The sequence below is a fragment of the Petaurus breviceps genome, unplaced genomic scaffold, assembly GCF_028583685.1.
Source record: "Petaurus breviceps papuanus isolate PSGF00001 unplaced genomic scaffold, PetGlider_PUasm1.0 186, whole genome shotgun sequence".
Lineage (NCBI taxonomy): Eukaryota > Metazoa > Chordata > Mammalia > Diprotodontia > Petauridae > Petaurus > Petaurus breviceps.
The window spans coordinates 10,646,732-10,673,383 of NW_027185798.1; the positions used below are offsets into that span (position 1 = coordinate 10,646,732).

The 26,652-nt window shown below is 40.3% G+C and overlaps 1 long non-coding RNA gene across 1 annotated transcript in view; it reads right to left on the reverse strand.

Moving 5' to 3' along the window:
* LOC138162082 (uncharacterized) overlaps positions 1–23,503 on the reverse strand; it is a 55,440-nt gene extending 31,937 nt beyond the window's left edge. Inside the window, exon 1 of the long non-coding RNA XR_011168536.1 lies at positions 23,244–23,503. This is a non-coding gene — a long non-coding RNA (uncharacterized lncRNA). The remainder of the gene's footprint in view (positions 1–23,243) is intronic.
* Positions 23,504–26,652: the final 3,149 nt, after the last annotated feature.

A 26,652-nucleotide genomic window follows, 5' to 3' on the forward strand; every position in this document is an offset into this window, starting at 1 on the left:
TCTATCTATCTATCTATCTATCTATCTATCTATCTATCTATCTATCTATCTGTCTGTCTGTCTGTCTGTCTGTCTGTCTGTCTGTCTGTCTGTCTAATTTAATTATTCATCCTTTTACTCATCTATCCATCTAATTATCCAGTTCTCTCTCTCCCTCCCTCCCTCCCTCTCTCTCCTCTTTTCTGAACCATCTATCACTCTATCACTATTCAGCATATACAAGAAGGGAAAAAAATGTGGTCCCTGCCCTCCTTGAGGTTGCCATGGGAGACAAGACAACATCTATGACACAATTAGAGATGGACATATCTTCAAGAGTTTCTGTAGCCAAATAATTTACCATCTAAGTTTGACAGGCCAATGGCCCGTGACCAAGCCTGTAGCTAAAGCCTTTCCAGCTTACTGGGACCTAACAGAGCTGACCCTGTATTCCAGTTTGGGGGACTCCAAATTTAAACCTATTCTACAATAAGATGCCCATGTCAGTCCTAAGTGGAAGACGAGAGATTATACAAGTCCCCAAATTTGTGATTTACAAAGAGTGAACCATTATCAGTTATCCAGTCATGAAGAGTTCACAGGATCATAAGTTTGTATCTGAAAGGGACCTTAGAGGTCACTGAGTCCAACTCCCTTAATTAACAGGAGAGGATACTGAGGCCTGGAGAAGTTAACTGAATCTAGGTCACAGAGATTGTAATTGGAAAAATTACTGACTTCTTGGAAGAGGCAGGACTCAAGTGGGCCTCTGAAGGGCGGGCAGAGTTCTGCTTGCCACCACACAAGCTAGATGAAGACCAAGGGTTCATAGGTCTACAGAAGGAAGACTTGGCAGAGGCTACTTTGTAGATGGGGAAACTTGGTGAATTATTTGGCCACAGAGACTCTTGAAGTCTGTCTACAAGGCTAGAGTTGGGTTGTGGTCAGTATGGATTCCCCACACTGACCCCATGTAACATAAATAACATTTTTGAAGTGTTTAAGCATTCTTACTGATAATTATTTTTTGTCTCCATTTTTTTCATGAATATTAAGTCTTGTCTCCATGACAATCTCTTGGAGGGCAGGGATTACATTTTTCCCCTTCTTATGTATCCTGAATAGTGATGGATGGGACTGTAGAGACAGAGAGATAGGTAGGTAGATAGATAGATAGATAGATAGATAGATAGATAGATAGATAGATAGATAGATAGATAGATAGATAGATAGATAGACAGATAGATGGGTGGATGGATGGAGGGATAAATAGATATAGAGATAATTAGATGGAGATGAATTTCCTTAAGCTCGTGTATAAAATGGCAATAATAACAACAGATGAGGAAACTGAGGCAAAATGATTTGTCCAGGGTCACATAACTAGTAAGTGTCTAAGTAAAGTTTGAACTCAGATCTTCCTGACTCCAGACTTGGCCCTGTATCCATTGTGCCACCTAAGCTGTCTCAAAAAAAGCCCCTTGAATATTTTGTCACCTTCATCTCTTGCACAGCCTCTCCTCCTCTCATTGCTGTCCCCTTCTTCTTTGGTCTCTCCTTACTTGCCTCTTCTATCCCTCTGCTTGTCCTTGTGGGATGGAGGAGGGTGGAGCACACTTTATTTTCACCAGTTACTGAAATAGGGAAAAGGCAAATATCCCAGCACCCTCCACACCTCTTTCTCATACTAGGGACTGACTCAGTTTCACAGCTTGGGGTGCGGTTGGGGCTGAGTCTTCAGGTGATGCTTTCAGAGTCCTAGCAGATGGGGTGGGGGGCTGCAGAGGCCAAGAGGTCAGCCTGATGAAGAACCTAGAATAACCTGGCCCCCCTGTGGAGACTAAGTGGGCTGTCCAGCATGAGGAAAGCCCATAATGGCTGCTACATGCAGGATCCACAATAGCTTTATTGTTCATGCTGAGGTTAAAGAGCTCTTCACTTCCTTCTGTTTATGTATTTTGTAACATATCCCTCCCTATTCCCACCCACCTACTCCCTGGTTTCTAGGAAGCCATATACTGGAGAGTATGGCTATATCAATGGTTCAGCCTCTCTTAAAATAATCTGATTCAATTCCCAATTTCATCTTTCCTTCTAATTCCTTTGGGGCCAAGGATGATAATCCCCTTTGGGAAAGGCACTGCTCCCTGGGGCTTTTCATGCATATGATTCTATGTGCTATTTTTTTCTCCTTGGAAGCCAAGGAAAAAACAAGAAGTTTGGATCTAGGTGTGAATTGCTTTTGGTAGATCAATCCAAAGGTTAAACCACTTACAAGGAACTTTATCCTTCCCTTTCCTTGCAGCCCCTGTACTCAGTCAAACTCAGATAAAGTCCATGCATTTTCCCCCCTATTCAAAGAAAAGTAGAACTGGTTTTGGCCATAATGCTTCATATATTTCAAACCAAGAAAATATAATCCTCAAGGACAGCATTATTTTTCACTTTGTTTTTGCCACCTCAGTGCCTAACACATTATTGTCATACATAATAAGTGCTTAAAAATGGTAGCTTGCGGGGAAGGCGAGTGGTGAGCAGAGGCAGGCCCGGAAGAGGCCTGATCAACTGGGGGCAGGGGGCGGGGGGGACAAGTCGTCCCACCAACCACAAGGGCCACTACCAGGCCTATCACCAAAGGGCTGGAACTGGAAAGATCAAGGTAAGAACTAAATGCAGGGGCCCCTGTCCTAGACAGCAAATACTCCTGGGGCTACTACTTCATAGCCCAGAAATTAAAAAAAAAAAAAGCCCCTATCAGGACCTCCAAAGACTAGGATGACAGAGTGAACCTCGCCTGCTCCAATCCTCCCCTCTGACCCTAAAAACATAGTAACTATTGCCCCAGGGCAAAACCCTCTACAGTAAAGGCCCAAGCCTTTTAGATCCCTAGAGGAAGGGCATGGCTAGGACCCTGCCTCAAAATGGGTAGAAAGCAGACTACAAAGACTCTGAAGTCCTACCATCCTCAGAGGGAGGAAACAAATTCAGAGGGAGGCAATGAGGATTCCACAGCCACAGCTGAAACATCAACAGGGAATGGGTCCCAAGCACAGAAAGCTCTCCTAAATGAGATCAAAAGGAACTTTGATAACCAAATGAGAGAGATAGAAGAAAAAATGAATAATTCTCTCAAAAACAAAATTGCAGAACTAGAAAAACATTATAATGAAGAAAACATCTCTCTAAAAAGAAAAGTGTATGATATGGAAAAGAAGCTCCAAAAACTAACCAAGGAAAATGATTTGCTAAAAACTAGAATCAACCAAATTGAAACAAGTAACTCTATGAGGAACCAAGAATTAGTCAAACAAAACAACAAGAATGAAAAATTAGAAAAAGAAGTAAAATACCTCAATGGAAAAATAACTGACCTGGAAAACAGATCCAGGAGAGATAATCTGAAAATCATAGGCCTATCAGAAAGTCATGATGAAAAAATGAGCCTGGACAACATTCTCCAAGAGCTCATTAAGGAAAACTGCCCTGAGATACTAGAACCTGAGGGTAAAATAGAAATCGAGAGAATCCACCAGACACCTGATGAAAGAGATCCCAAGCTGAAAAGTCCTCGAAATGTTGTGGCCAAACTCCAGAACTAGCAGGTAAAAGAGAAAATACTTCAAGTGGCCAGAAAGAAACAATTCAAATATTGAGGGTCCACAGTGAGGATCGCACAGGATTTGGCAGCCTCTACACTGAAAGATCGGAGGCAGTGGAATACAATTTGCTGGAAGGCAAAAGAGCTCGGGTTACAACCAAGGATCACCTACCCAGCAAGACTGAGCATATTCTTCCAGGCAAAGAGATGGTCATTCAATGATATAACAGAGTTCCAGACCTTCCTGATGAAAAAGCCAGAGCTCAATGGAAAATTCAACCTCCAATTACGAGATGCAAGAGTGATATAGAAAGGTAAACAAGATAAACACACACACACACACACACACACAGACACCCTGCTATTTAATAAGAGCAAACTGTTTATAGACAAGTAGAGGGTATGAGTATAAAATACACAAAATGATGACTAAAAAAAATCTTATTAAGGGCTACAAAGGGACTGCAATGGAAGAAGAGGAATCAATGAAGTGGAAAAGTGTAAATTATGCCACACAAAGAGGCATAAAAACAATATAGTAGAGGAAAAGAAGGGAGGGAGATGATAATCATATGAGCTTTTCCTTCATTGGATCTGTGTATCTTTTTTTTTCTTTTTGGAGGGCAATTGGAGTTAAGTGACTTCCCCAAGGTCACACGGCTAGTTTTTGTGTTAAGTGTCTGAGGCTGGATTTGAACTTAGGTCCTCCTGACTCCAGGGCTGATGCTCTATTCACTGCACCAACTAGCCGCCACTCCCCTCATTGGTTCTGGTGCAAGTAGGGAATAACAACCAGTTAAGCATAGGATTCTATGGAGGAGAAACACAAAAAATATCATTTTAGAGGCAAAGAGGGGAGGGAGAGGAGCTTTGCATGAGATCTGTTCCTGTCACTCTTGGTGTGAAGAAGAAATAACATACTTCATTAAGTATAAAAATATCCTATAGGCAGTAGGAAGGGGAAAGGGCTATGAAAGGGGCGGGGTGGTTAGTAGGGAGGGAAGAAGTAAGGAGGAAGGGGAGGAAAAGGGAGAGGTGTTGATAAGGGAATACTGAGGGAGGTGGTGGTCAAAAGGAAAACTATTAAGGGGGAAATATGAGCATTAACAGGGAAGGGAATAGGATGGAGGGAAAGCAACGATAAAAATCATAACTGCAAATGTGAATGGAATGAACTCTCCCATAAAACGGAGATGGATAGCAGAATGGATTAGAAATCAAAATCCTGCAATATGCTGTTTACAAGAAACACATCTGAAACAGAGGGATGCACATAGGGTAAAGGTAAAAGGCTGGAGTAAAATATATCATGCCTCAGCTAAAGTAAAAAAAAAGCAGGGTTAGCACTCCTTATCTCAGATAAATCAAAAGCAAAAATTGACCTAATTAAAAGAGATAAGGGAACTATATCCTGATAAAAGGCACCATCGAGAATGAAGTAATATCATTACATAACATATATGCACCAAGTGGTATAGCATCCAAATTCCTAGAGGAGAAGGTAAAGGAATTAGAGGGAAAAAAATAGATAGCAAAACTATACTAGTGGGAGATCGTAATCTCCCCCTCTCTGAACTTGATAAATCCAACCTCAAAATAAACAAGAAAGAAGTTAAGGAGGTGAACAGAATTTTAGAGAGGATAGGTATGATAGATCTCTGGAGAAAACTGAATGGGGATAAAAAGGAATATACTGTCTTCTCAGCGGTTCATGGTACATACTCAAAAATTGACCATGTTCTAGGGCATAAAAACCTCACAATTCTATGCAGTAAAACAGAAATATTAAATGCATCTTTCTCAGATCATTATGCAATAAAAATTATATGCAATAAAGGGCCATGGAAAGACAGACTAAAAACTAACTGGAAATTAAACAATTTGATCCTAAAGAATGAGTGGGTCCTACCAAATTCTTTTTATGACACAAATATGGTACTGATACCTAAATCAGGAAGAGATAAAACAGAGAAAGAAAATTATAGACCAATCTCCCTCATGAATATAGATGCAAAAATTCTAAATAAAATACTAGCAAAAAGACTACAGAAGGGGCAGCCAGGTAGCACAGCGAGTAAGAGCGCCAGCCCCAGTGTCGGGATGACCTGGGGGATTGAATCCAGTCTCAGACATTTAGCATCCACCAAGAAACACCTGGCCATGTAAACTTGAGCAAGTTAATTGACCCTAATTGCTTTATTAAAAAAAAGATTACAGCAACATATCTCAAGAATAATACACTTTGATCAGGTAGGATTTATTCCAGGAATGCAAAGATGGCTTAATATTAGGAAAATCATCAGTATAATTGATCATACCAACAATAAAACTAGCAGAAACCACATGATCATCTCAATAGATGCAGAAAAGGCTTTTGACAAAATACAACATCCATTCCCATTAAAAACATTAGAAGGTATAGGAATAAATGGAACCTTTCTTAAAATAATAGGTAGCATCTATTTAAAGCCATCAGTAAGTATTATATGTAATGGGGAGAAGCTAGAAGCATTTTCCATAAGATCAGGGGTGAAACAAGGGTGTCCACTATCACCCCTCTTATTCAATCTGGTACTAGAAATGTTAGCAGTAGCAATTAGAGAAGAAAAAAAATATCAATCGAATTAGGCAAAGAAGAGACCAAGCTATCACTCTTTGCAGATGATATGATGATATACTTAGAAAATCCTAGAGAATCAAGTAAAAAACTACTTGAGACAATAAATAAATTTGGCAAAGTTGCAGGATATAAAATAAACCCACATAAATCCTCAGCATTTTTATGTATTTCCAATGAAATTCAACAGCAAGAGATAGAAAGAGAAATCCCAGGGAGGCCAGGTAGCACAGCGAGTAAGAGCACCGGCTCCAGTGTCGGGATGACCTGGGGATCAACTCTGGGCTCAGATAGCACCACACCCAGAAACAACTGGCCATGTAACCTTGAGCAAGTTAATTAACCCAGATTGCTTAAAAAAGAGAGAGAAATCCCATTTAAAGTTACTATAGACATTGTAAAATATTTGGGAATCTGCCTGCCAAAACAAACCTATATGACCACAACTACAAAACATTTTTCACATAAATAAAGTCAGATCTAACTAATTGGAAAAATATCAATTGCTCATGGCCGGGTCGAGCTAATATAATAAAATGATAATTTTACCTAAATTAAATTATATATTTAGTGCCATACCAATTAATTTACCATAAAACTACTTTATAGAGCTAGAAAAAATAGTAACAAAATTCATTTGGAAGAACAAAAGGTCCAGAATATCAAGGGAATTAATTAAAAGAAATGCTAGGGAAGGTGGACTAGCTATACCAGATTTCAATGTGTATTATGAAGCAGCAGTCATCAAAACTACTTGATACTGGCTGAGGAATAGAGGAGTGGATCAATGGAATAGATTAGGCACACGAGATTCAGAAGTCAATGACTATAGTAATCTATTGTTTGATAAACCCCAAGACCCTAGTTTTTGGGATAAGAACTCACTATTTGACAAAAACTGCTGGGAACACTGGAATATAGTATGGAAGAAACTGGGCATAGACCATTATCTAACACCACATACCCAAATCAAGTCTAAATGGGTGCATGATCTAGGTATAAAGGTTGATACTGTAAGCAGTCTCAGAAAACAAGGAATAGTCTACCTCTAAGATTTGTGGAGAGGGAAAAACTTAATGACTGAACAAGAATTAGAGAACATTATAAAATGTAAAATGTATAATTTTGATTACATGAAATTGAAAAGCTTCTGTACAAACAAAGTCAATGTAACCAAGATTAAGAGGGAGGTGGGAAATTGGGAAAAAATTTTTACAAACTATGTCTCTGACAAAGGACTCATTTCTAAAATATACAGAGAATTGAGTCAAATTAATAAGAATACAAGTCATTCCCCAATTGATAAATGGTCAAAGGATATGAATAGGCATTTTTTCAGAGAAAGAAATTAAAGATATTTATAAGCACATGAAGAAATGCTCTAAATCACTACTGATTAGAGAAATGCAAATCAAAACAACTCTGAGGTACCGCATCTCACCAGTCAGATTGGCTAAGATGACAAAACAGGAAAATGACAAATGCTGGAGAGGATGTGGGCAAATTGGAACACTAATGCATTGCTGGTGGAGTTGTGAACTGATCCAGCCTTTCTGGAGAGCAATCTGGAATTATGCCCAAAGGGCTATAAATAATTTCATATCCTTTGACCCAGCAATACCACTCCTAGGGTTATATCCCAAAGAAATCATAGAAGTGGGAGGAAGACCCATATATACAAAAATGTTTATAGCAGCTCTTTTTGTGGTGGCAAAGAATTGGAAATTAAGGGGGTGCCCATCAATTGGGGAATGACTGAACAAGTTGTGGTATATGCATGTTATGGAATACTACTGTGCTATCAGAAATGAGGAGCATATGAACTTATTTACCTGGAGAGGCTTATACGAACTGATGCTGAGTGAGAAGAGTAGAACCAGGAGAAATTTGTACACAATTACAGACACAATGTATGTGTGATGACCAACTTTGATAGGCTGGACTCTTCTCAGCAATGCAGTGATATAAGTCAATCCCAAAATACTCATGATGGAGAGAAGTGTGTGCATCCAGAGAAAGAACTAGAAAGAACTGAGTTTATATGCAGATGGATGCAAAATACCTGATCTTTTTCCTTTTCTCGTTTGATTTTATGTCCTCTTTACCATTTTTCATTCCATCTGATACAATCCATCTTTATAACCTGACTAATGTATAATGTGAAAGTATTTACAGATCCTATACTTGACTATAAGCCGCCATGGGGGGGAGGGGAGTGAAGGGGATAAAATGTGAAACTGAATGAATGGTGGAATTGAATCTTGTAAACTAAAAGTCAACAAACAAATTAATAAAAAAAAAAAAAAAGAGAAACCCAACTTCCAACTCAAAAAAGAAAAAAAAAATGTTAGCTAGCTTGGCTTGGGTCAGATTGCAAGGATTAGTGCTCAGTTTAGCCAACATTTTTTCTCTCTCTCCCTCCCTCCCTCCCCTCTCTCTCCATGCATGTGCATACATATATGTGTGTATATTTATGTGTATTTTAACAACATCTCTGATGCTTTCTACCCAGGGTTGTTGTATAAAATGACATAATATTTGCAAAGAGTTTAGCACAGTGGCTGGCACATAATATTTGCTCTGCAAATGTTAGCTATTATTATTATTCCTCCCCTCATCTTGCAATGGGCACATGCCATTGAGTGATTAGAGGACTTTCCAGAATGATGAACTAGGAGACTGGGAGAATATGGAATGGAGTTATAAATAACAAGAGGACAAAGACTAGAAAAGAGAAGAGAAGAAGGAGGAGGAAGAAAAAGAGAAGGAAGGGGAATGGAGAGTAAGAGAGGGAGAGACAGAAAGACAGAGATATAAAAAGACAGAGAAAGAGAGACAGAAAAATAGAGACACAGAGAATTGCCATCTTCTCCCAGCTATTCCAGAAGAAGGGAACAGCAGGTCAAAGTTGATTGGATAAAATTTTCTTTTATAATTTTGTTAATTATAAATGTCCTGCCTTTCATCATCTGAAATTACCAAAAATAGTTTGACTTTGATTGACAGGCTCAATTCTAGTCAGAAAGGAGGCATTTGCCTCCTTCTTAAGAACAGAAAGACTTTGCCTTGGTTTCCTATCCTGAGCAAATGGATTCCATCCTCTGTTTTTAAATCACTGGCTTAAATTTCTGCCCAGTACTGAAACATGCAAATCTTCCATCCCTCTTCCTTCTCTCTTTAGGCTACACATTACAAAATAATATTAGGATAGTGTTTTAATTTTGGTCTAATCCAGATGGTAAACCTTATAAGTCTTTATCAATTCTGAAATATTCTTCACTGAAATGTCTCTTACACTATTCTTATTGAAGGCCTAACTCGTTTTTAACAGGAGAGGTTTGATCAGCCCAGGAAGCATTCCTCCCAGAAATTGATCAAAGTAATGATGAAGACTAATAGGAATCATGTATTTGATTAATTCAATTAAAAGAAGCATCTCTTGAGTTCACCTTTGACCAGGAAAAAAGGAGAATACCTAGAGGTAAGTGGTCAAAGAGGGATTAAGTGGCTTAAAAAATGATTCTCCAATGCAGTCCTAGAAGCTAAGTGACTATTTCTTTGTTTCATGAATCAAAATTGTCAATTGAGCTTTTACCTGAATTTTTAAGCTAGGTTTTATCTTATAGGATTTTGTCCCTTTTTTTGAACTCTAGAAACTGTAACTAGAAAAAGATTTTGAAAGGAGGATTTTCAAGGCAAGATGACATCCTCTTCCTTTCCCTCAGAAATGCTTAGCTTAATTTAATTAATAAACTGGTCTCCAGCAGATTTCTGCCAAAAAGTGAAGTATACTAAGTATTTCTTTCATAGCAATATTCCACATTCTCTAGGACTGTGGTCATGTGTTATTTCTTCAGGTCTTCTTTGAGATAAAGTCCTGTCCCTATGGCTAGGTTCCATCTACCTTCTGATGCTGCCTAGACCTCTGCCTAATTAATGTTTGCTGGCAACCACGCCTTTTGTCATCTTCCTGGAGTTTATGGCTATCCTGCCTTTGATGTGTCACTGACCATCTCTCCAGATGTCCTCTGGCACCCAACCACTTGCCCCACCAACGTGGGCTTGCTTAGCCTCAGTGTCTTGAGATATCCTGCTGTTTAATGAGCCTCTTTTTTGGCAAGGTTTCCTTTGGGAAGCGGTACCCAGTTTAGCAAGGTTTGTTAGGGTCTTGTACATAGATCTCCTTCTTTAAAATCACTACAGGGAAGCTATGCGTTCCTGAAGAAGGGGTCAAGCACTCAATATCCCTTTCTATTGGAATAGCTCAGCCTACCCTTCACAGCTGCTGAGCTGTGCAGAAAATGAGGGTGAATATGCTAATGCTTCTGAGAAAGGACTGTAAGAGGAAGGTAGAGTGATGTGAATCTCTCTTACCTCATTATCATAACATCACAAACCTCTCAGGGGCTCATCTGGCCCAACTCCCAGTCTCTGCATATCTCTGAGTAGCCTGGAGTAACTTTTATTCTTGCCTTCTATTTTATCAGAAGATCATAGATTTCCATCTGGAAGGGACCTTAGAAACCCCTCATTTTATGGATGGCCTTGATCAGAAGCAGTTAAATGAATCATCATTTGAACTCATGTCTTTCTGGCTCCAACTCTGGCACTTTATCTCCTATACCTTGTCATTCCTGGAAATGCTCCCCCAACTCCTTTGAAACAAAGGAAGACAATAAAAAACTCCCCAAATGATACCATATGAGAAAAAGAATCTAATACTCTGCCCTAAGATGAGATTCCCTGCCTCAGTATTGTGAGGAAAGAGCAATTTTTCACCATTTCTCTCTCCTCTTTCCATTTCAGTTCTGCTTCCTTCTATGTTACTCTCATTTCTTTCATTACAGTCATCATGATGTTGTTCCTGTGATTTTACTTCTTTCACTCTCTGTCTATTCATAGAAATTTCCCTACCTTTCTCTGAATTCCTTGGAATTTTCCTTTCTTAATTCACAATAATATTCCATATTTATATACCACTTTTTTCATTCACTCACCAAGTTATAGGTACCAATTTGTTTCTAGGTCTTTGATATCAGAAAAAAAATATCTCTATGTATATCGTAGTACATATTAGGCCTTTGTTACTGTCTTTGAATCTCTTTGAGATAGCCGTAGGATTGCTGGGTTAAAGAGTTTGGACAGAATAGTTATTCTTTTTTATCTTCAAGTCTGTTTAGTCAAGAAAATACTGGGAGTTGGAATCTTCCAACATTTCTGAGATGACAGCATAAGGAGAAGGTAATCTTTCCTTATTATCATAAAATCACACAGTTAGGTCACAAGCTTTTCGTTAGACTGTAAGCTCCTTGGGGACAGGTGTTGTCTGTCCCCAGGAGGCACTTGACAAATGTTTATTGACTGACTGAAACAATTCTCAAGGGTCTTGATCCCTGTTTCTAAACTTGATTTGTGTCTCTGGATACAAAAAAAAATAAATTTATGGATATTTAAATCTAAGGAATGGGTGTAGCTGAGGGGCACCGTGTGTAGAGCACAGGGCCTGGATTCAGGAAGACTTGAGTTCAAATGTGATCCCAGATGCTTGCTAGCTGTATGACCTCGGGCAAGTCACTTAACTCTGTTTGTCTCAGTTCCCTCAACAGTAAAATGAGCTGGAGAAGGAAATGACAAAACACTCAGGTATCTTTGCTTAAAACAAAACAAAACCCAAACGGGGTCATGAAGAGTTGGACAGGACTTAAAAAAAACAAAAAACGGAACAACAACAAAATATAAAAAAATAACCACATCCAACAATGCCATCACCAATTTCCTACTAGGCTACTGTACCTTCCCTTATGACAGAAAAATATTTAATCCAAACCATCCTAAACAGTGAAGATACTTATGACATTTTGTGCCAAGAGTGTACTAATTCTCAGCCAAATACATTATCTCTTTCCTTGAATCAAGATTAGACATTCCAATTACTCAATATTCTGCTTCCTTTTTGTTTGTTTTTCTTTATATTATTGTAGCCATTGTAAACATTATGTAAACATTAGCAAGGATTTGCTCCTGGTTCAATTTCATACACTTCATGCTCTTTAACTCTTTTTTAAAGCTATAAAAGCAGTTCAGATTGATATTTATAATCATGAATATGGCATCTAGACCTAAAGATTCCCCCAACACATCCTAGAAAAAGGTGGCAATGTAAGTTTTGGAGGCATCATGGTGGCCCATGAGATAACAGAGCCCTAAGTAGATTCCAGATATTTCTTTTTCTAATCCTTCATGTACAGCATTGACTTTTCTAATCAATTGTGAAAACAAATCCTAAGGATTTGCGGGATTATGTGTGAAAGGCGATAGGGACCACTTACACTTATCAGTAAATAAACAGACACATAAATCGAAAGTCAGGAAGAAGGAAACCATCCCTTAATATCCTGGTGACCGTCCACATTTGTTATTTAACATTAAAATGACAAATCAACGGAGAGGAAGAATTAAGTTGTGGTGTAAGCACAGACATCATTCCATCAGAATGTGAGGCATGGGCATCTCTAACTTGACAGCTTCAAGAAATCTCACTAAGAAACTGAGAAACAGAGAAGTGAGATCCAGAGCAGTAAGGAGTTGGAATGGCCCCTGGGGGGTTTCTGAATTTTAAGTGTGTGTGTGTGTGTGTGTGTGTGTGTGTATGTTGGGGGGGGATGGGGGGAGAAGCTAAAATCAAAGAGTCACTGACTGAGAAGTATAAAGAAATTCAGAGACCAGTGAAATCCAACTCTATAACTTTCCTGAGGAGGAAACAGAAGTTCAGAGAGGTTGTGTTACTTATTCGGTGGGATTGTTACACAGACAGCGTGTAATGTGGTCATCTCCAGTAGTCCTGGTGAGTATCAGGTCACTCGACCCAGATGGCTCTGGAGGAGAAAGGGAGGCTGGTGACCTCGCACAGACCTGCCTCACTGAAATCCAAGTCAATCGCAAGTCGTGTCATCATCTCCCTGATGTGATGGCGTGGTCCTCTTAAAGAAAGAAGGACAAACAGAACTACGCAGATAATAAGTAACAGAGACACAATTTGAGGCCAAGTCCTCCTGAGCTCTAGTCGAGGGAGACAAGATATATAAGAGAGTTCATTTGGAAGAGTTTCGCAGTGGGAGACATCAAGGCCCAAGGGTCCCTAGAGTGCACTGGGGGGTCAGATGACAATGCCCAGGGACTGGAGGGCACCGCGTCAGGACAAATGACAAGACTTGGAGAACTTTGAATGGAGTGACTTGGGGGCAGATGGCAAATCCTCATCCTTCTAGAATTTGGTGGTTCATTCAGTTGGGGTCAACAGCCACGTCACTCTTCCTATCTGGTCATCCCATCCTTTCTCAACAGTCTGGGCATCCTTGGGGAAAGAGTGTGGGTGAACTGTCATATATTATCCATAAGGAATTGTGGGTCAAAAATAAAAGACAAACATATTCCATCAAAGGGGTGTTGACTGTAAAAGGAAATGGACTCTTCTTTGTCATGTTCCAAGGCAGATGGGCAAGCCAATCAATCAGTAATCAATAGACAAACATTTATTCAAAGTGTCCTGTATACCAGGTAATGTGCTAAGCACTGCAATTCCAGAAAATAAAAAGAAACTGTCCCCACCCTCAGGGAACTTACATTCTAACGCAGGAGAAATTACATTCATATGATATTTAAGTATCTGCAAGATAGGTATGAAGGTGGGGATCAGGAAATTCTACAAAAGGTGGTGCTTGAGCTAAGTCTTGGAGACAGACTAGGATTCTTAGAGGTGAGGACAGAGAGCATTCTAGGTATGGGGGACAACACTGCGAAAACAGAGATTTGGGAGATGGAGGTTAGTGTGTGAGGAATAGAAAGTAGGTAAAAATGACTAGACCACAGTTCATGGAGAAGAATAACGTATTAGGAGAAAAGAACATTAGGAAGAGACTAAGTTATGACATATTCCAATTGACAAAGAAAGCTATTTATATTTAACATTAGAAATAATAGGGAGCCACTGACAGTTGTTGAGCAGGATAGTGACATATTAAGAACTTTGTTTTAGGAAAATCAATTTGAAAGATAGATTGAAGTGGGAAAAGTCTAGAGTCAGAGAGGTCAACTTGAAGACTACTCTAACAGTCCAAGTAGAGAAATGATGAAGGTCAGAACTAGTATGGAGACTGAGAGATGGGGGATGTCTTGGAGTGCTCCACTGGTACTCAAGTACTTTCAAGAAACTCAGGGGAATGGACCCCAGTACATTGGTTGGTCCCCATAGTAGAGGGTTTGCAGGAAATAATGGACAAGAATTTCATAGGAGAACCAGATATGGATGGATTAAGATGGGTACCATTAGAAGGGATGCCTCAATCCATAAGATTCCATATCCATGAGATATTTGAACAATAACCGCCATGACCAAGAGTAAATGGAGAGGAATTGTATGTAGCATTGGTAGTAAGTCTGTATGTTTTAGGTCCAAAGTTGGGATTTTCTAGATAACTTCTGAGCTTCTCTTTTGTTTGGGTGGCAAGTTCCGGCTTTTGGGCTATGCTGGTATTGAAGAGCCTGGGCCAAACATCTTGTTGAAAAAGGAAGAGTTGAATAGATTCACTGGTTACTGAGCTCATGCTATTTTGTATTTTGGAGAGTATTATTGAAGAGGGCAGGGGTTTCTGTCACCAAGGAGTTTGGAGACTTGGGATAATAGTAGGAATTATGGTCCACATTTGACAGAGGGGTAAACTGAGGCAAGGCCGATTTTATATAAGACTTCAATTCATTAAATCATTTGAGTCTTTTTGATATTCTATGTGATTGGTCCAAGGACTCAGCCAGCAAGGGGCAGGATAGGATTTGAATCAAAGTCTTCTGATATAATAACAATAACATTTATATAACACTTGCAATATGTGAGATGCTGCCCTAAGTACGTTATAAATATCTCACTTGGTCCTCACAACCCTAAAGAGGTGGCTACTCTTATTGTCCCCATTTTACAGATGAGAAAATTGAGGTGAGTTCAGATAAAGTGATTTACCCAGGGTCACACAGCAAATAAGTGTCTGAGACCAGATTTGAACTTGGGTGTTCCTGACTCTGAGTCCAGGACACTAACCACTGTACCACCTAACACTGAAGCAATGTCATGTTGATTGCTATTGTGTGATGGTCAACTTAGACTTAATTCTTCTCAGCAACGCAATGATTCAAGACAATTCCAAGGCACTTGTGATGGAAATCGCTAACCATTCCAGAGAAAGAATTGTAGAGTCTGAATGTAAACCAAAGCATACTATTTTTACTTCTTTTATTGTTTTTCCTTTCCCCTGGCTTTTCTTTTTTGTTCTGAGCCTTCTTTCACAGCATAACTAATGTGGAAACATGTTTAACATGATTGTACTTGTATAAACTATATCAGATTGCTTGCTGTCTTGGGGGGGGGGGTAGGGAAAGGAAGAAAATGGAGGGGGGAATTTTTGGAGCTTAAAATCTTCCAAAGATGGCTGTTGAGAACTATCTTTACATGTAATTGAAAAATTACTATTAAGTAAAAAATAAATGAATGTTGGTTATGGTCCTTCATTCTCGAAGAGGATCAAAATGACATCACTGTGTTAGAGTCAAGGTACAGCATGCCCGGATGTGACTGACCAGGCCAACATGAGCTGAGAAGGCCCTGCCAGAGATTGGGCACAAATAGCCCATGTGAATGTTGGGGGTGCATTCTCTACATCTGCATATCTCACATTTCTTTTTAGCTACTGCAATTCTCCTTCACCCATAGAGCAGATCACCTTCTTTGATGTGGGCATGCCATGCTGGACATTCCTCTACCAGCATCTCCCATGTCATGTATTCTATTCCAAAGTTCTTCAGAGAGACCTTGAGAGTGTCCTTGTATCTCTTCTTCTGACTTTTGCATTCTGTGAATGCTTTTGATATAATGTAGTTGAAAAAACAAAGGACTGACAGACTGGACACCTCAGCTTGTATCTTGGCATGACCGCTAGTTAGCTAGCTGTGTGACCCTGGGAAAGTCACATTGGCTTCTCTTGGACCTTAGACACCTTATTAAAGTGGGGACCATAGTTACTGCCCTCCCTGTCTCATAGGATTATTTTTAAAACCAAATGGAAGAATGGGCATGGAAATACACGGATCCACAAAGTACCACGCAGGTATAAGGAGTGCAGAGAGCTCCTCACACACAGTAGGAGCTTACCAAAAGAATGGGCATGGAAATACACGGAGCCACAAAGTACCATGCAGGTATAAGGAGAGCAGAAAGATCCTCACACACAGTAGGAGCTTACCAAAAGAATGGAGGCTCACAGACCCATAGATTCAGATGTGGAAGGAACCTTAGAAATATTTCAGCCCAATCCCTTCTTTTAACAGATGAGTAAACTGAGGCCTGAGATAGAGCTAGAATTCAACTCCAGGTCCTCTGTCTCTAGCCCGTGTCTACTAAAGCACTCTGTTGAAGTCAATGGAATGGACATGAAATGGATTATTATTTTTGTTGTTGTTATTCGTGTCATGTTATAAAAGTTACAGCTAATTGATACCACGGAACATGGCTGATTCTGGGTTCTGGGACCTGAATAGCAGGCCAGACCAGGCTATCACTGCCAATTCTTTTGACTCTCAGTTCCTCCTGGTCATTGTCAGTGGACTGGGGCCTGTTTCCTTCTGATCTTAAGCTGGGTTATTGGCCTACAATGTCCAGGTAAGTAGCAGTCATGCCTTACCCCAGAGGCCACTGATGGTGAAATGAATGTAAGATACAGATTGCCAAGCACTCCAGGTTCCTCTGAGACCAAGGATACCCAGCCCTGGGCAATAAAACTAAGTCATGGTCACTATTAGGCCTGTATCAGAGGCCTGCATGGAGGCCTAGGATATTTGTGCACTACATGGGCAATTTTGTACAGAAATGTTTCCAGATATTTATGATAGATGGAGCTGACCTAAAGAGAGAAACAGCCCAGCTCAGCAAAAGGCCCAGAAATGTGTGAATATGCAGCTACTGGAGCCTGGGAATGTTCCAGCCACTCTCAGAGGGCTGGCTTTATCCTTAGCAACACAAAGCGGTCCTTGGTTTGGCATTGGTTTGAGAGCAGAGAGATAAAGATTCTATACCAGGTGAGACAGTGCAGCATCTTGGAAAGAGTCCAAGATCGCAAGCCAGGAGCCTTGGAGCATAGCCATCATAGCTTTGGAGCTGGGAGGGACCTTAGAAATATCTAAACACAGCTCTTCTGTTTATTGAAAAGGAAACTGGGTCCCAGAAAAGTCATAGGATTGCATGTTTAACGCCAGAAGGAGGTCATCCAGCACAAATCCCTTATTTACAGATGGAAACTGAGATCCAGAGATGTTAGATGAATTGCCCAAAGCTACACAAATAATGAGGAGCAGAATGGGGAGTCCAATCTGCGTCTTCTGGTCCTGGCATACTTTCCTCTATTCTATGATGAAATTGAGTCAACGTGGGATGTAAGGCCCAGCCTCAGCAAAACAAGAGGGTTGGCTTAGGTGCTCACTGACATCTCTTCCCAGCCCTGTCCATCTATGAATCTATGCATCCTTACAATATGTAGGTATAAAATTAAAATCGAGGGGATGCAAAAGTAATCAATCAATCAGTAAACATTTATTAAGCACCTAATAATATTCCAGGCATTGAGCTAAGTGGGGGGGAGATACAAAAACAGGGAAAAGACAGTGCTGCCTTCAAGGAGCTTACAATCTAATGAGGGAGACAACACAGAAACAGAGATAGACAGATACATAGACAGACAGACAGATAGACAACAGACAGACAGACAGATAGATAGACAGACAGACAGATAGATAGACACACAGCCAGCCAGCCAGCCAGCCAGCCAGCCAGCCAGCCAGACAGACAGACAGACAGATAGATAGATAGATAGATAGATAGATAGATAGATAGATAGATAGATAGATAGATAGATGGATGGATGGAAGGAAGAATAGATAGATGGATTATATGGATATATAAAACAAACTACAAAGAAAAGATACCAAGACAAATTCTACCATTTTTTTTTAAAAAGTAATGGCAATGCTACTAAGATGGAGCAATTAGGTAGGACAGTGGATAGAGCATCAGGTCCAGAGTCAAGAAGACCTCCGTTCAAATACAGCACCAGACACTTCCTAGCTATGTGACCCTGGGCAAGTCACTTTACCCTGTTGGCCTCAGTTTCCTCATCTGTAAAATGAGCTGGAGAAGGAAATGGCAAAGCACTCCAGTATCTTTGCCAAGAAAACCCTAAATGGGGTCATGAGGAGTTGGACGTGACTGAGGTAACTCCACGATGACAATTTACACCATCTTCCACACACCAACTCAGGAGCTCTATCTACTGAGCTGCCTGACTGACTTCTTCTGGTAATGGCATTATCTCTAGGCAGCCTAACACATGTTGTGGTGGGGATGGCAAGGGGAAGGAGAATGTGCTAAACAAGGGGCTACACAAGTTAAAAGGATGAAACAATCCCTTTTCTGACTCACTTCATCAGGCAAAAACAGTATTTGACACAAATATAAAGTGAATAAATAGAAGTCTGTATAAAGGTGCTAAATTCAAGGTAATTTGGGAAGGTGGGCACTTGAGATGGGGGGAAGCGAGACAGGCTTCATGTAGAACATGATGCCGGAGCTGCCTCCTAAAGGAAATCTTACATTTGATCATAGAAACCAGATCAGCTACTTACCAGAAATTTTCCATGGGTCATTTACCTCTGTCCTTACATCTTAAACTCTCCAATTGTTTCGCAATGTAAAAGTTGTACATTTGTTTGTAATCAATGTTATATATTCAGTGTTACTGAAATACTAAGATGGATTTTGGTTGGTGGAAAATAAAAGAAGGAGATTGTATGAAGTCTACACGATGAGGGAACTGATTCCAGATTTGAAGGAAGCGATGCAAAGACCCAAGGTGGGAGATAGTCATGTTGTGTGTAAAGCGCAGAGATGGGGCTACTTGAGCCAGGCCTCATAGTATAGGACAGGGAGTAATGTCCATCAAGGCTGCTTGTGTGGGCTTTTAAAAGCTAACAGAGGAGCTGATATTTTATCCTTTAGGTTATAGGAAGCCGCTGAGAGGACTGAGGAGAGGAGGGACATGGGCAGATCTGGAAAATCTCTTTGGCAGCTGAATGGAGAATGGGTTGGAGTGGGAAAAAATGAGGCTGGGAGACCAAACAGGAAGCTGTTCCAGTAATCTATTCTAGGCAAGAGATGGTGAGGTTTAAACAAAGATGGAAGCGGTGTGTTTTAGATGGAAGAAGTTTTTTGTGAGTAAAAATACCAAGAGATTGCAGCTGACTGGACACTTGAGGTGAGGGAGAATGAAAAGTTCAGAATAAGGCTGAGGTTGCGAAGGACATGATTCTTTTAACAGAAGGAGGGAAATTTAGAAAAGGGGAGGGCTTAGAGGGGAAAATCATGATTTTAGTCTTAGACATGTTGAGTTTAAGACATTTTCAGGACATCTCGTTTGAAATGTCCAATAGACAGCTGGTGGTATGAGACCAAAGCTCAGTGGAGAAACTGGGGCTGGATATATAGGCCTGAGAGCAATTGGGCTAGGAATTATGGTTAAACTAATGGGGGCAGTTGAGACGACCAAGAGAGGGAATGAACAGGGAGAAAAGAACATAGGACAGAACCTTGGGGGATACTCACAATTTAGGGGCGTGACATGTGTGATAAGTCAACAAAGGAGACTGAGAATGAGTCATAGGATAGACAGGAGAGAGTCCAGAAGAGAACACCATTACACAGATCCAGAGAGGAAAGAGTGCCCAGGAGGAAAAGGCAGTCAATACTGGCACATGCAGCCGAGCAGTTGAGAAGATGAGCACTGATGAAAGGGCAACTCTCAGCTCTGGCGATTCAGAGATCACTGGTAACTTTGGACTGTGTAGTTTCAGTGAAGTGCTAAGGTCATAAGACAAACATCAAAGGGTTGAGAGAAGGAGAGGGATAAAGTGGAGACAATATAAGACACCGTAAGGTGCCTAAGGGAGAACATAGGATGGAGGAGCAGCTGGACACTTTAAAAAATCATTTATTTCGAAATAGTCCTCAACCAATGAACATGGCTGAATATATATATAAACCTGCCTGGTGAATATTTCAATGGATAATGACCATTTCAGAGGTTCCTTCTATGGACAAGACACTTTGCTGGGTCTTGGAATAATGATTTCAATCAACCAACCACTTTCTTTGTAAAGCAACAACCAAAAAGCTACATTCTACACACTTGTTTGAAAAAATAAGCAATATGTTTTCATTCAATTTTAAACTCTGCCCCCTTCCCCAAAGTGTGTGGTGTGTGTATGTGTATGCACATGTGTATGTATACACCCCCACACACAGAAGATCATAAGATTAGAGGGATCTCAGATGTCGCATAGTCCAACCCTGGCATTACAAATTTCAGGAAACTGAGGGAAATTTCAGGAGAAATTAAGTCACTTGTCCAAAGTCATAAATGTAGTAAACTTCAGAGAGTGATCTGAATACAGGTCCCTTGACTCCCAAGCCAGTGATCTTTCTACTTTAACACTCACTCATACACACATCTATAGACACACAGAGCACTTCCTATTTCCTGTCAATAATTATAAATAGTGAAAAAAGTAAATGTGAATTATAATGCATAAAATATATTTATACCTACATGCATATGTGTATAGATAACCAAAAAGGTCATATAGGTCAGATTTGTTCTTTTGAAAGGAGACTGATACTAATCATTAGCTTGGCGTTACAGCCAGAGTGACATGACCATCTCCCTTGGCTTTCATTTGGAATACCCTAACTTTCTCCTTGAACTGACCTGTCACTCTAGCAGTGGATAGGCATGGCTTTACAATCACAGATTTCAGGACTTTAAGAGTTCAGTAGATTTTGAAGGAAGACCTATTATGTGCAAGGCCCATAATTCCTGTCCTCAAAAAGCATATATTCTCCTCAGAGAGAAAAGACATAATAATGATAGGAAAAAAGATATGTAACAGAAGATGAGAGATATCACAAAGCAGTGCATGATTAATTGACTAATTAAATCAATAAAAATATTTATAGAGTGACTATTAGAAACAGTACCTTATAGGGCAAAGAACACTCAATTTGAACTCTGAGTACCTAGATTTGATTCTGTGATCTGCTATTTTTTACCTGTGGGTGTTCGGTCAAATCATTTCACATTTATGGGCCTCAGTTTCCTTCTCTGTAAATATGAGGGGGTTGTATTCAATGATCGCTTACTTTTCCAAATCCAAGGTTCTTTCCTTTGTATTGTGTTTGCTTTGACATTCCTCTTCTATTTCTGCAGCTTAAACACACACACGCATACACATACTTTCATGCACACACATACGTACACACATGCAAATGAAAACTCAATGCACCTACATATGTGCATGCACACACAGGAACACACACATACACAAACACACCCCTCATCTCTCCCTCTCTCCCTCCATCTCTCTTTCTCTCCTCTGTCTCTCTCCCTCTCCCTTCTCTCTCTCTCCCCCTCTCCTCCCTGTCTCCCTCTCTCTATGTCTCCCTCCCCCCCCTCTCTCTCTCACACACACACACACATACACCCCTCATCTCTCTCTCTCTCTCACACACACACACCCCTCATTTCTCCATCTCTCTCTGTCTCTCTCCTTCCCCTCCCCCCCTCTCTCTCTCACACACACACACACACGCATGCATGTGTGCATCCCCCTAAGTCTCTTCTTTGTCCTGTCTTCACTCGTGCTCAGTGCTTCATTAGCCTTTGATTACCATTAATTGGACTCCAGGGCTGTCTGTGGCTCACTTGCTAGAGCTGACGCTTTACTCACCAAGGAACAATATTCACCTCTTCTCACCCCAGTCCACTCCACACAGCACCTCACACCATATGTTGGGCCACCCCACTCATTAATCCTGCTTCCTGAAAAGTCTTTTAATTACATTATGTTCAGAATCGATGGAGCATAATTAAAATATGTAAATCTATTATGTTATTTAACGAGCACATTGAAACCTCAACATTTTAAATTAGATATCAAATTGATGAGGACCTATTGCTATTGATCATCTGTGTTAATAAACTCATCACCAGTTTGGACTGAGAACTCCCTCCACACCTTCCCACAACCCCTGGCATGGGAAACATCTCCTTCATCAATCTGCAGACACGTTTGATGTATACAGGGCAGCAAAACCCGGCCTAGGACTTCTTATCGTACCTCCTCTGCTTTACTAGTTATGTGACCCTGGGCAGGCTACTTCATCTATCTGGGCCTCAATTTCCTCATTTGTAAAAAGGGGATAATAATAACATCTACCCCTCTGGGTCCTTCAGAGATAACGTCTGAAAAACTTTGTAAACCTTAAACAATTCAGTATAAATTATAGTTCGTTCTATTCTTCTCATTATTATTATAAGACAGTAATTTTATAATTAATATCACATAACTAAATATATTTATTATAATTTAAATTATTATCATAGCAAAATATTTAATCTGCTCAGTGGCAAATCCTAGTCTATGATTTTTTTGTAGATATCTCTGAAGCTTTCCTATATGTACATTCTCTCCCTAGCCTCTGCCTTCCACTATCTCTTTCACATGAATAGCTTTCCGGAAGCACTATCTCGTGCTATAAAGTTGATTTCTTGAACACTTATATTTACTCCCATTGATTGTCATCATATTAGATTTGTCAACCTCTAGTCTGCTGAGATCATTTTGGATCCTGAGTTTATATTCCAACATGTTACCTCTGCCTCCTGACCCCAGGCGAGTCACTTTAAAATATTCTCTAACTACACTGTGTAAACCTTGCACGTACTACAAAAGTATTTAAATTTTTGTTTTCACGTTAGAATATATGCTGCCTGAGAGCAGGGACTGTGCTACTTCCATTCTTTGCATCCTCAACCCTTAGCAAAGTGTATGTAGCATATAATCATTCAGAGGCTTGTTAACCGACTGATTGACTGACTTGGTTGAGCTGAGAAGCCTCACCTTGTTGTCTCCCACTCCTTTGGTTTCAGAAGCATGCCGCTGTCCTGGTTCCAGTTCCAGGTCTCCATCTGCCTATTCTTCATTCTTCTTCAGTAATCCCTCTTTCTCCTCCTGTCTTGTAAGTGACTGTCCCCCAAATTTCTTCCCAATATCCTCCACCCCCTCTTCTGCCTCTCCTTCCCCCTTTCCTCTTCCTCCTCCTTTTTCTCCTCTTCCTCCTCCTCCTCCTCTCTCTTTCTCTCCTCTCCCTTTTCTCTCTCTATTCCCCTCTCCTTTCTGTTTCCCACAGTTCCTTCCTTTGTGATCTCATCCCTTTACAGCTCTACACAGATTTCCAAACCTCTAGATTCCCCTTCCCCCAAACCAAGTCTTCCTTCCAAGCTCCAGTACCAAGTCTCCAACTGTCTGCTGGAGATCCCTACCAGCAATTCTCCATGGCGCCTCAAATTCACCCATCAGCAACTGAGCTCATTATCCCTCCTCCCTCACAATTTACTCACAGTCAGTTTCCCAGCTTGTAAATTTCTGTCAATGACAAGACCATCTTGCCAGACATACAGGCTCAAAACTTTGGACTTATTTTGACTCTTTCTTTCTTTTTTCATACCAGTTCTACTCAATTAGTTGCCAAGACATGATGAATCTACCCTGAATCTGTCCCCTCCTTTCCCCTCCTACTCTCACCACCTTGGTCTAGACCCTCATCCCAGACTATTCTAATAAGTTTTAAAATGATTCTCCTGCCTCCTGTCTCTTGTCTCTCTAGTAAGCCTTGCCAAAGCAATCTCTCTAATGTACAGGACTGATCACATCACTCCACTGCCCAAATAAGCAGTGACTTCACTTGGCCTACAAAATTATACATAGACTCAGAATCATAAGCTCTTAAAGCTGGAAAGGATGCCAACAAGTCCGACTCATATCTGAACAGGATGCACTTTATGCCATCCCCGATAAATGAGCATTCAGTTTTTCCTTCAAGACCTCCAACGAGAGGGACCTCATTACCATTAGGCAGCTAAGTAACATAGCGAATAGTGTATAGACTTGTAGCTGACAGGAGATGAGTTCAAATCCTGCCTCAGACACTTACTAGCCATGTGACTGAGATGTGTCATTTAACCTCCTTTGGTCTCAGTTTCCGCCTCTGCAAAATGAGGGAGTTGCACTCTAAGGTCCCCTTCTAGCTCTAAATAAATGATCCTATAAATCTCCCACTTCAGGATGGTTCCAATTATTAAAAAAGATTTCATTCTTGTAGCTAGCTGAAATGTGGCTCTCTTCAGCTTCAATCAGCTCTACCTATTGCTGCCTTCTGGGACCAGAGGGAGTCTGAACTGTCTTCCATATGATATCCTTTTAAATACTTGAGGATGGATGCCATGCCCCTCCCACCCCCAAGTCTTCTCTTCTTTAGAATAAACATTTACAGTTCCTTCATAATGACATGGAAAGTTCTCCAGTGGTGGCAATCTGGTCACCCTCCTTTGACTCCATTCCCACTAGTAAATGCCTTCCTATAATGCCTCATTCAGAACTGAATACAGTTCCCTAAATACAGGATGACCAAGGCAAAAGAAACTTATAGTTATCACCTCCCTTAGCCTGTACCCTGTGCCATTTAATATTTTAAATATTTCCTAGCACCATATTAGCTTTTGGACTTTCATATCAAAATGATGACATATATTGAGCTTACAGTCCACTCACATCCTCTCTTTCGTCTGTTGCTCCCAACATCTCTTTCACACAAATAGTTTTCTTGCAATGTCTCCAGTATACAGTGCTGTAAAATTGATTAGTTGAACCCTAATGTAAGACTTGACATTTATCCCAAATGACTATCGTTTTGTTATATTTGTCTCACCTTTCTAGCCTGTTGAGATCTTTTTGGATCTTGACTTTATATTCTAGTACCTCCCAGTTTCATGACATCTACATTCCCCTTCCTGGCATTCAAAACTTTCCATAATTTAACTTTCATCTATCTTTCTTATCTCACCTTATGTAACTCTTTTCCCATTTTGCTCTGCTGTCCCACACCTTAGTGCTTTTTCACATGCCACCCTTCCTTTCTTCTACAAATGACCATCCATCCATTCCCACTTCTACAATTATTCAAATTCTCTCTTCCTTCAAGGCCCAGGTCAGGTGCCACACCCTCCATGAAGCACTCACTGATGTCCCCTAGTTATGTTCCTAGCTAGGAATATTCCCTTCCCTACCCATCAATTAGTTTTTTTAAAAGGATAATTATATCAAAAGTATATTTTCCCCAATGACTTAGAGATACCTTCTTTCCCATGCTACTTTGATCTCTGGGGAGAGTGGGATCAGTCTTAGCACACTTTCTTTTTTTTGTAAGTAATGTTTTATTTTTTCAAATTTTCAACATTCATTTTTATAAGATTTTGAGTTTCAAATTTTTTTTTCTCCCTCCTTCTCTCCCTCCCTTCTCTCTTTCCCCAAGATGGCATGCAATCTGATATAGGTTATATATGTGCAACCATGTAAACATATTTCCACATTAGTCATGCTGTTAGAGTAAAAAAAACAAAAGGGAAAAACTACTAAAAATTAAAATATTATATTTTGATCTGCATTCAGACTCCATAGTTCTTTCTTTGAATGTGGATAGCATTTTCCATCATGAGTCCTTTGGAATTGTCCTAGATCGTTGTATTTCTGAGAAGAGGCAAGTCTATCAAAGTTGGTTGATACTGTTGCTGTGTATAACCTTCTCCTTCCGCTCATGTCACTCAGTATCAGTTCATGTAAGTCTTTCCAGGTTTTTCTGAGATCTGCCTGCTCCTCATTTCTTATGCACAATTGTATTCCATCACATTCATATACCACAACTTGTTTAACCATTCCTCAATTGATGGGCATCCCCTCCATTTCCAATTCTTTGTTACCCCAAAAAGAGCTGCTATAAATATTCTGTACCTGTTGCCTCAGCTAGGTCCTAAAGGTCATTCCTTGATCCTCAGCACTGTGTTTCCTGAAAAGAAACCTAGGGGCTACTAAGGCTGCTTCTCTTCAATTAAAATGAAGGACAAATGTCAAGGCAGGCAAAGGATCAGGCTGGTATTCACAGGGTCACATGGTGGCATTGGTGGGGAGGGCCCAAGGTCTCTCCCCTTACAACATTGTCTGCCATTAGGGTCAGTAGTGAAGGAATCCAGATGATCCACCAAGAGGTCAGCCAAAAAGAAGATGGCCAAAGAGACTGGACTGAGGCCATCCCCAGTCTTTTGGAAGACACTCCAAAATCTATGTAAGCAACCAATCAGAAAAGGCTTCTCCTAACTAAATGGTTAGCACACCAGAAGCAATTACAAAATGTCTCCACACATTCCAATCTCTCTTCCAAGGCAAGTCCTCATGACTCAGGGAGACACCATCCAGG